This window comes from Papio anubis, chromosome 2 (assembly GCF_008728515.1).
Source record: "Papio anubis isolate 15944 chromosome 2, Panubis1.0, whole genome shotgun sequence".
Classification (NCBI taxonomy): Eukaryota; Metazoa; Chordata; class Mammalia; order Primates; family Cercopithecidae; genus Papio; species Papio anubis.
The window spans coordinates 38,960,235-38,971,015 of NC_044977.1; the positions used below are offsets into that span (position 1 = coordinate 38,960,235).

At 35.5% G+C, this 10,781-nt stretch overlaps 1 protein-coding gene across 2 annotated transcripts in view; it reads right to left on the reverse strand.

Moving 5' to 3' along the window:
• IGSF11 (immunoglobulin superfamily member 11) overlaps positions 1 to 10,781 on the reverse strand; it is a 207,567-nt gene that overhangs the window by 196,068 nt on the left and 718 nt on the right. The gene's annotated exons all lie outside the window — the stretch shown is intronic.

The window sequence follows — 10,781 nt, forward strand, 5'->3', positions numbered from 1 at the left end:
GATCTAAAAGCATAAAATCCCTAGAAGAAAACCTAGGGAATACCTAATGTCCATTCAGGACATAGGCATGGGCAAGGGCTTCATAACTAAAACACCAAAAGCAATGGCAACCAAAGCCAAAATAGACAAGTGGGATCTAATTAAACTAAAGAACTTCTGCACAGCAGAAGAAACTACCATCAGAGTGAACAGGCAACCTACAGAATAGGAGAAAATTTTTGCAATCTACCCATCTGACAAAGGGCTAATATCCAGAATCTACAAAGAACTCAAACAAATTTACAAGAAACAAACAAACAACCCCATCAAAAAGTGGGCAAATGATATGAACAGACACTTCGCAAAAGAAGACATTTATGCAGTCAACAGACACATGAAAAAATGCTCATCACCCACTGGTCACGAGAGAAATGCAAATCAAAACCACAATGAGATACCATCTCACGCAGGTTAGAACGGCAATCATTAAAAAGTCAGGAAACAACAGATGCTGGAGAGGATGTGGAGAAATAGGAACATTTTTATACTGTTGGTGGGAGTGTAAATTAGTTCAATCATCGTGGAAGATAGTGCAGCGATTACTCAGGGATCTAGAACTAGAAATACCGTTTGACCCAGTGATCCCATTACTGGATATAGACCCAAAGGATTATAAATCATGCTACTATGAAAGCACATACACACGTACGTTTGTTGCAGCACTATTCACAATAGCAAAGACTTGGAACCAACCCAAATGTCTATCAATAATAGACTAGATTAAGAAAATTTGGCACATATACACTATGGAATACTATGCAGCCATAAAGAAGGATGAGTTCATGTCCTTTGCAGGGAAGTGGATGAAGCTGGAAACCATCATTCTCAGCAAACTATCACAAGGACAGAAAACCAAACACCACATGTTCTCACTCATAGGTAGGAACTGAACAATAAGAACACTGGACACAGGGCAGGGAACATCACACACCGGCACCTGTCATGGGCTTGGGGGCTGGGGTAGGGATAGCATTAGGACAAATATATAATGTAAATGACGAGTTGATGGGTGCAGTGAACCAACATGGAACATGTATACCTATGTAACAAACCTGCACGTTGTGCACATGTACCCTAGTACTTAAAGTATAATAATTAAAAAGAAAAAAAAGAAGACAAAAGGAAAGAAAGAAGGAAGAGAAGACTACAAAACAACCAGAAAATAAATAACAAAATGGCAGGAATAAGTCCTTACTCATCAATAATAATGTTGAATGTAAAGAGATTTAACTTCTCAATAAAAAAAGACATACAGTGGCTGAATGAATAAAAAGATAAACATGACCCAATGATCTGTTGCCAATAAGAAACACACTTCACCTATAAAGGCACACATAGACTGAAAATAAAGGGATGGAAAAGGATATTCCATGTCCATGAAAATCAAACAAAGAGCAGGAGTAGCTATATTTATATCAGACAAAATAGGTTTCAAGACAAATACTACAAAAAGAGACAAAGAAAGTCACTATATAAAGATAAAGGGATAAATTCAGCAAGAGTATCTAACAATCATAAATACATATGCATCTAACATGGGAGCACTCACATATATATTATTAGAGGTAAAGAGGGAAATAAATCCCAGTACATTAATAGCTGAAGATTTCAACACCCCACTTTCAGCACTGGACAGATCTTCCAAACAGAAAATCAACAAAGAAACTTCAGATCTTTGTCTGCAGATGCAGATATAATCTTGTATCTGGAAAAACCTCGGGACTCCAAAATAAAAACTATTAGAACTGATAAAGAAATTTAGTAAAGGTGCAAAATACAAAATCAACATACAAAAGTCAGTAGCATTTCTCTATGCCAACAGCAAGCAATCCGAAAAAGAAATCAAGAAAGTAATGCCATTTACAATAACTAAAAATAAAATTAAATATCTGGGAATTAACTAAAGTGAAAGATCTCTATAATAAAAGCTATAAAACACTGATGAAAGAAATTGAGGAGGACACCAAAAAATGGAAAGATATTCCATGTTCATGGATTAAAAGAATCATTACTTTTTAAATGTCCATACTACCCAAAGCAATCTATAGATGTAATGCAATCCCTATCAAAATACCAATGATTTTCTTCACAGAAATAAAAAAAATCCTAAAATTATATGGAACAACAAAAGACCCAGAATAGCCAAAGCTATCCTAAGCAAAAAGAAAAGTGGAGGAATCACATTACCTGTCTTCAAATTATACTACAGATCTGTAATAATAATAAAGATGGCATGATACTGGCATAAAAACAGGCACATAGACCAGAGGAACAGAATAGAAAACCCAGAAGTAAATCTATACATCTACAATGAATTCATTTTTGACAAAGTTTCCAAGAACATACATTGGGGAAAGGACAGTCTCTTCAATAAATGATGCAGGGAAAATTGGATATCCATATGCAGGAGAATGAAACTTGACTCCTATCTCTCACCATATAAAAAAATCAAATCAAAATTAATTAAAGGCAAATCTAAGACTGCAAACTATGAAACTACTAAAAGAAAACTTTGGGGAAACTCTCCACTACGTTGGACTGAGCAGAGTTCTTAAGTAATACTCCACAGGCACAGGAAACCAAAGCAAAAATGGACAAATGGGATAACATCAAGTTAAAAAGCTTTTGCACAGCAAAAGAAACAATGAAGTGAAGAGACAACCCATAAAATGAGAGAAAATATTTTCAAACTACCCATCTGACAAGGGATTAATAACCAGAATATATAAGGCACTCAAACAACTCTATTGGAAAAAAATCTGATAATCCAATTAAAAAGGGACAAAAGATCCGAATACACATTTCTCAAAAGAAGACATACAAATGACAAACAGGCATATGAAAAGGTACACGACATCACTGATCATCAGAGAAATGCACATCAAAACTACAATGAGATGACATCTCACCCCATTTAAAACAGTTTTTATCCATAAGACAGGCAACATTGAATGCTGGTGAGGATGTGAATAAAAGGGAACCCTTGTAGACTGTTGGTGAGAATGTAAATTATTTTCACTATGGAGAAAAGTTTGGATGTTCCTCAACAAGAAAAAAGCTAAAAATTGAGCTACCATATGATCTACAATCCCATTGTTGGGTATATACCCAAAAGGAAGGAAATCAGTATACCAAAGAGATATCTTCACTCCCATGTTTATTGCTGCAGTATTCACAATAGCCAATATTTGGAAGCAACCTGAGTGTCCATCAGCAGATTAATGGATTTTTTTAAATGTGATATATATATATATACAACGGAGTAGTACTCGGCCATAAAAAAAGAATCGGGCCAGGTGCAGTGGTTCACGCCTGTAATCCTAACACTTTGGGAGGCCAAAGCAGGCAGCTCACTTGAGTTCTGGAGTTCGAGACCAGCCTGGCCAACATGGTAAAATCCCATCTCTACTAAAAATACAAAAATTATCTAGGCATAGTGGCACATGCCTGTAATCCCATCTATGTGGGAGGCTGAGGCCCAAGAATCGCTTGAACCTAGGAGGCGGAGGTTACAGTGAGCTGAGATTGTGCCACTGCACTCCAGCCTGGGCAACACAGCAAGACTCTGTCTCAAGAAAAAAAAATGGGATCCTGTCATTTGCAACAACCTGGATGGAACTGGAGATCATAAAGTTAAGTGAAATAAACCAGGCACAGAAAGACAAATTTCACATGTTCTCGCTTATTTGTGGGAGCTAGAAATAAAAACAATTGAACTCATGGAGATAGAGAGTAGAAGGATGGTTAACAGAGGCTGGGAAGTATAGTGAGGAATTGGGGAAAAGTGGGGATGGTTAAGGAGAACAAAAGCATGGAAGGAATTAATAAGACCTAGTACTTGCTAGCACAACAGGGTTAGAATAGTAAAAAAAATTAATTCTACATTTTAAAATAAAAGAGTGTAATTGGATTGTTTAAGACACAAGGATAAATGCTTGAGGTGGTAGATACCCCAATACCCCATTTACCCTGATCTGATTATTACACATTGCATACTTGTATCAAAATATCTCATTTAACCCATAGATAAATACACCTACTATGTAATCAAAACACATATATAAATAAAAATGAAAAAATAGGTTATACATTTCCAGAAAATAAAAACTGACATAATCACTATCAAATCATCCTGCCATATAAAATACTAAAATGAGTCCTTCAGGCCAAAATGAAAGCATACTTGATGGTAATTCAAATCTATGTAAAGAAATAAAGAGCACTAGTAAAGGTAAGTACTTAGATATTTGATGTGGTTTGGCTGTGTCCCCACCCAAATCTCTTCTTGTAGCTCCCATAATTCCCACATGTTGCAGGAGAGACCTGGTGGGAGATAATTGAATCAAGGGGGTGGATCTTTTCCATGCTGTTCTCATGAATAAGTCTCATGAGATCTGATGGTTTTAAAACCAGGAGTTTCCCTGCACAAGCTCTCTCTTTTTGCCTGCTGCCATCCATGTAAGACAGGACTTGCTCTTCCTTGCCTTCTGCCATGAGTGTGAGACCTCCCCAGCCACAACTCTAAGTCCATTAAATCTCTTTATTTTGTAAACTGCCCAGTCTTGGGTATGCCTTTATCAGTAGTGTGAAAAATGGACTAATATAATATTATAAAAGACATTATAAACACACTTCTCTATGTAACTCTTTCCTTCTCCTACCTGTTTTAAAAGATAACAGCATAAGTCAATTATAATAGCTGTGTGAATGGGTTTATATTCTGTAAAGGTATAATTTGTATGAAAATAATAATACAAAGAAGGGTGAAGGGAACATAGATATACTGGAGTGAAGTTTTTATATAATGCTGAAGTTATGTTAGCATAAATCCAAACAAGATTATTTTAAGTTAAGATTAAACTAACTGTAATACCCAGATAAATCGGTAAGAAAATAACTCCAGAAACAGTAAAATAAACAGCAATTGAATTTAAAAGGTACACTAGGAAATATCTATTTAACACAATGAAAGAAGGACTTGAGGAACAAAAAACATATGACATATATAAAATAAACAAAACATGTATATCCTACTTATAAATCAAAAGGCAGAGATAGTCAGAATGGACCCTCCCCCGAAAAAAAAAATCCAACTATACCACTACGTCTGTACTGTCTACAAGAGACAAACTTTAGATCAAAAGACACAAATAGGTTGAAAGTAAAAAGGTTTTTTAAAATATGCCATGCATGAAGTAATCAAAGACAGCTGGAGTGGCTATACTACTACAACCCAAAATAGATTTTAGGACAAAAATTGTTACTAGAAAAAGTACATTTTATAATGATAAGAAGGTCAATCTATCAGGTATACATAATGATTATAAACACATACGGCCCTAACAACAGAACTCCAAAAATATATAAAGCAAAAACTTACAGAATTGAAGTCAGACATGGATAATTCAAGAATATAGATGGAGATGTCAATACTCCACTTTGAATAATAGAATGAACAGCTAAGAAGAAGATCAACAAAAAAATAATAGAATGAACAACTAAGAAGAAGATCAACAAAGAAAGAGAAGACTTAACTAACACTATAAACCAACTAGACCTAACAGACTTCTAGAGAACATTCCACCTAACCCAGCAGAATATACATTCTTTTAAGTGCACATGAACATTCTCCAAGATAAACCACATGTTATACCATAAAACAAGCCTCAGTAAATTTTAAAAGATTAAAATCATACAAGGCCAAACACAGTGGCTCATGCTTGTAATCTCAGCACTTTGAGAGGCCGAAGAGAGTGGATTACCTGAGGTCAGGAGTTCGAGACCAGCCTGGTCAACATGGCGAAAACCAGTCTCTACTAAAAATACAAAAATTAGCCAGGCATGGTGGCACATGCCTGTAATCCTAGCTACTCAGGAGGCTGAGGCAGGAAAATCGCTTGACCCAGGAGGCAGAGGTTGCAGTGAGCTGAGACCATGCCATTGCACTCCAGCCTGGGCCACAGGAGACTCTGTCTCATTAAAAACAAACAAACAAACAAAAAAAAAAACCATACAAAATATATTCTGCAATCACAATGAAATTAAAAGATAAATCAACAGAAAAAAATTTAGAAAAATTAGAAATATGTGGAAATTAAACAACACATTCCTAACTAGCCAATGGATTAAAGAAGAAATCACAAAAGAAATTAGAAAATACTTTCAAAGTATTTTCTAAAGCATAAAAGTATAAATCCAAATGAAAACACAACATACTAAAACTTATGGGATACAGAAAAGCAATGCTTAGAGGAAAATTTGTTGCTATAGAGGCTTATATTTTCAAAACAGCAAAGGTCCCAAATCAATAACCTAATTTTCCACCTTAAAAAACTATAAAAAAGAACAAACTATACCCACACCAAACAGAAGGATTGAAATAATAAAGATTAGAGAGACGTTAATATAATGGAGAATATAAAATGAGAATATAAAAATCACAGAAAAATAATTTAAAGGTGGTTTTTTTCAAAATATCAACAAAATTGATACGCTTTTAACTAGGTTGACCACATTAAAAAAAGACTCAAATGACTAAGTAATGAAAAAAGGGACATTACAATATAGATTATATTATCTAATATATTAGATACATTAGATAAAATATCTAATATGTATTTCTAATATCTATATATCTCTAATATAGATATACATTATCTAATACATATGGGCATATTCTCAGAAAGGCTTAAATATCAAAACTACTGTGCTACCGTGTTTATTGCAGTATTATTGTGAATAAAGAGCCAATATATGGAAACAACCTAAGTATCCATCAATGAAACTCTGTCAGGATGGAAAACTGGCTACAAAGAGAGCATTCCTCAAAAACATTGAAACGCAACCTGCTGGCATCTGGGTAAAAAGATTAAAATCATGGTTAAGTAATGGACATACTGAAAACTTGGGAGGAAAAGCTGGGGAGAGAGATTATTTGAATAATTAGTTTATCAAAAAGTTTCTGCATGTATTGGACATCCAGAAAAGCACATGCATGCCCAGGGAATGATGCATGTAATATACAAACTGTCCAGACTTTACCTTTTGGTTTTTTATTATGAAGTATGCAAAGAAACAAGAAAGTATGGCTAGGAGAAATTAAAATAAACCGCTACTAAGGAAGCACAGATACTGGACCAAAACTTTAAATCAACTGTCTTAAAAATGTTCAAAGAGCTAGGGGAAGACAGGTCAACTGAAATTGTTCAGCCTGAAGAAAAGGAAGAAGAATGAAGAAAAATTTATAGAGCCTCAGAGACCTATAAGACACCCTTAAGTGTACCACTTATGCATGGTGGGAGCTCCAGAAAAAGAGGAGAGAGAGAAAGGGAAAGAAAAAATATTTAAAGAAGTAATGGCTGAAAATGTTACAAATTTGATAAAAGAAATTAATGTACACATTCAGGAAGCTCAACAAACTCCAAAAGAATAACATAAAAAGATCCACACTGATACATGACAGTAAAACTTTCAAAAGAGAAAGATATTTTGAAAGAGAAAATCTTGAAAGCAGCAAAAGAGAAGTGATTCCTCACATATAAAGATACTGAAGATGAACAGCCAATTTCTCAGCAGAATTTATGGAAGTGAGAAAGCAGTGAGACCACATACTTACAGTTGAAAAAAATACCATCGACCAGAAATTCTACATTCAGCAAACTACCTTTCAGAAATAAAGAAAAAATTAAGACATTCCCAGATAAACAAATCCTAAGGAGTTCATCTAGAGTAGGCCTGCCATACAAGAAATTCCAAAAGGATATCCTCAAGTAGAAATGAAAGATACAATAACTTGAAGTCATATGAAGAAATAAAAAAAAAATACTGGTTTTGGTATCTATATAGGTGATTTAATAGCCAGCATCATATGTTTGGTTTGAACCTCTTTTTATGTATGATTCAAATGATGGATGTACAAAATAATTACAATAAACCTATGTTAATAGGCCCACGCTGTATAAAGATGCTATTTGTGACAACAATAACACACAAAAAAAGAGACAGACATGTATTATATAAGAGCAGGGTTTTGTATACCATTGAAGCTAGGATGGTTTTAATTCAAAATAGGCTGTTATAAGTTTAGGAGGCTAATTGTAATCCCTAAGTAACCACTAAGACAATAACTAAAAATATATACACAGAAAAGGAATGAGAAAGGAATCAGTATGATACACTATAAAAAAAATCAACTCAACACAAAGGATGGTAGTAATGGAAGAACCGAGGAACAAAAAAGATATAACATATAAAAATAAATAGCAAAATGACAGAAGTCCTTCCATAGCAGTAATTACTTTAAATGTAGATGGATTAAGCTTTCCAACAAAAGACAAAGATTGGCAGAATAGATTTTGAAAAATGTGATCTGACTACTTAGTGTGAGATTCTTTTTAGTTTCTTTTTTTTTTTTTTTTTTATTTTGGAGACGGAGTCTCGCTCTGTCGCCCAGGCTGGAGTGCAGTGGCCAGATCTCAGCTCACTGCAAGCTCCGCCTCCCGGGTTCACGCCATTCTCCGGCCTCAGCCTCCCGAGTAGCTGGGACTACAGACGCCCGCCACCTCGCCCGGCTAGTTTTTTGTATTTCTTAATAGAGACGGGGTTTCACTGTGTTAGCCAGGATGGTCTCGATCTCCTGACCTCGTGATCCGCCCGTCTCGGCCTCCCAAAGTGCTGGGATTACAGGCTTGAGCCACCGCGCCCGGCCTTCTTTTTAGTTTCAAAGACATTAATAAGTTGAAAATACAACTATGGAAAAAGATATTCCATGCAAATAATAACCAAAAGAGCGCTAGAGGTGCTATACTAGTATCAGACAAAATAGACTTTAAGTCAAAAACTGTTATGAGGGATGAAGAAGTGCATTATATATTGATAAAAGTGTCAATTAAACAAGAAGACTTTATTTCTTCTTGTTTATAATATTTATTTATAGAAAATAATTATTTGTAGAACACAAGCTCAACTTTTGTGAAGCAAGCATTGACAAATTTGAAGGGAAAGGCAGACAGTTCTACAATAATAGTTGGAGATTTTAATACCCCACTTTTTTTTCGTGAAATAGGGTGTCACTCTGCTGCCCAGGCTGAAGTGCAGTGGCACAATCATGGCTCAGACAGCCTCAACCTCCTGGTCTCAGGCAATCCTCCCACCTCAGCCCACCAGTAGCTGGGACCACAGGTGCATACTACCACACCTGGCTGATTTTTGTGTTTCCCACTTTCAGTAATGAGTAGAACACTAGACAGAAGAGCAGTAAGAAAATATAGGACTTGAACAACACTATCAACCAATTAGACCTAACACCTATGAAGAACATTCCACCCAACAACAGCAAATACACATTCTTTCCATGGAATATTCTCCAGGATAAACCATATGTTAGGCCACAAAACAAGCCTTAATGTATTTTAAAAGACTGAAACCATACAATGTATCTTCTCTGAACACAGCAGAATGAAGCTAGAAATCAATAAGAGAAGGAAAACTGGAAAATTCATACATATTTGGAAATTAAACAACATACTTTTAAACAACCAATGTATCAAAGAAAAAAAATCACAGAGAAAATGAGAAAATATCTTCAGATGAATGAAAACATAACACCAAAAACTTGAGAGATGCAGCAAAAGGATCAGCTCAGAGGGAAATTTGTAACTACAAAACAGCTACATTAAAAAGAATAAAGATCTCAAATTAATAAATCATCATTTTGTAAAATATATACATACCTATAGATATAGACACAAAGATTTGCATGGGGATATTTCCAGAAGGATACACATCAAAATGTCAAGAAAGGTTATCTCTTGAGTGTTTGGGAATTTTTTTCTTTATGCTTTCTTTTTTATATTTCTACGATTATTACATTTAAGTTATAAAATGGAAGAATAAATCTCCAAAACCAATAACACTTTGAAGCTACAAGCCATAGCCCAAGAGCTATTTTACTCTAAACACAGTATCCAATTGTGTCATGCACTTTTAAATAAATAAGGTAGATAATTCATAAAGTTACATTCAACAAGCACTTCTTGAGCACCTGTTATATTCTAGGCACTGTTACATAAATGACTTTACTTCAGAGTAGTGTGCTTAGATTCCCTTTTCCATTCCTAAGTATGGTGTCAAGTGTATCCACTCTCCCTGTCACACTTTGATCACAAGTATTTGAATTTGGATTTTAAGTCTCATTTTTAATTGTTTAATGCAGTTGAATCCTTACTAAAGGCATATCTGGCATCACACTACCAACCCTTGGCCTGCCTCAGTGATTTCAGGCTTTGCAAGGTCAAATATGTCTCATCAATCACCACCTCTGTACTGGCCTACTCCTGAAAATAGACAGCCTACTGACTCTGAGGTGCATTCTTAAGGTTGATTGCAAAGGGGGAGGGCCAAATGTCAAAACCTGGGCCCCACTGGCCAACACCATCAAATACAAATTCTCCACTTGCTAAATATTCCTTCTGGTATCTTTCTCCACTTTCCTTACTCCCTTCCTTTCTGGAACTCTGGTTTGGCCTCCTTCTAACTCGCCTCTCTGCGGTAAGACCACTAGATGGTGCAGTTTTAGAACCCATTCTCACTGGATCTTCTCTCCTCTCTCTGGCTCTCCCGCCATAGATCACATGTCTAATTCAGCAAGAAAACACCTTGGGGCAGGAGTTTCCACTGCCAAGACAGCTATACCCAAAGGGGATGGAAAACAACTGGTGACCTGTCCTTTGGATGGGGGAGAG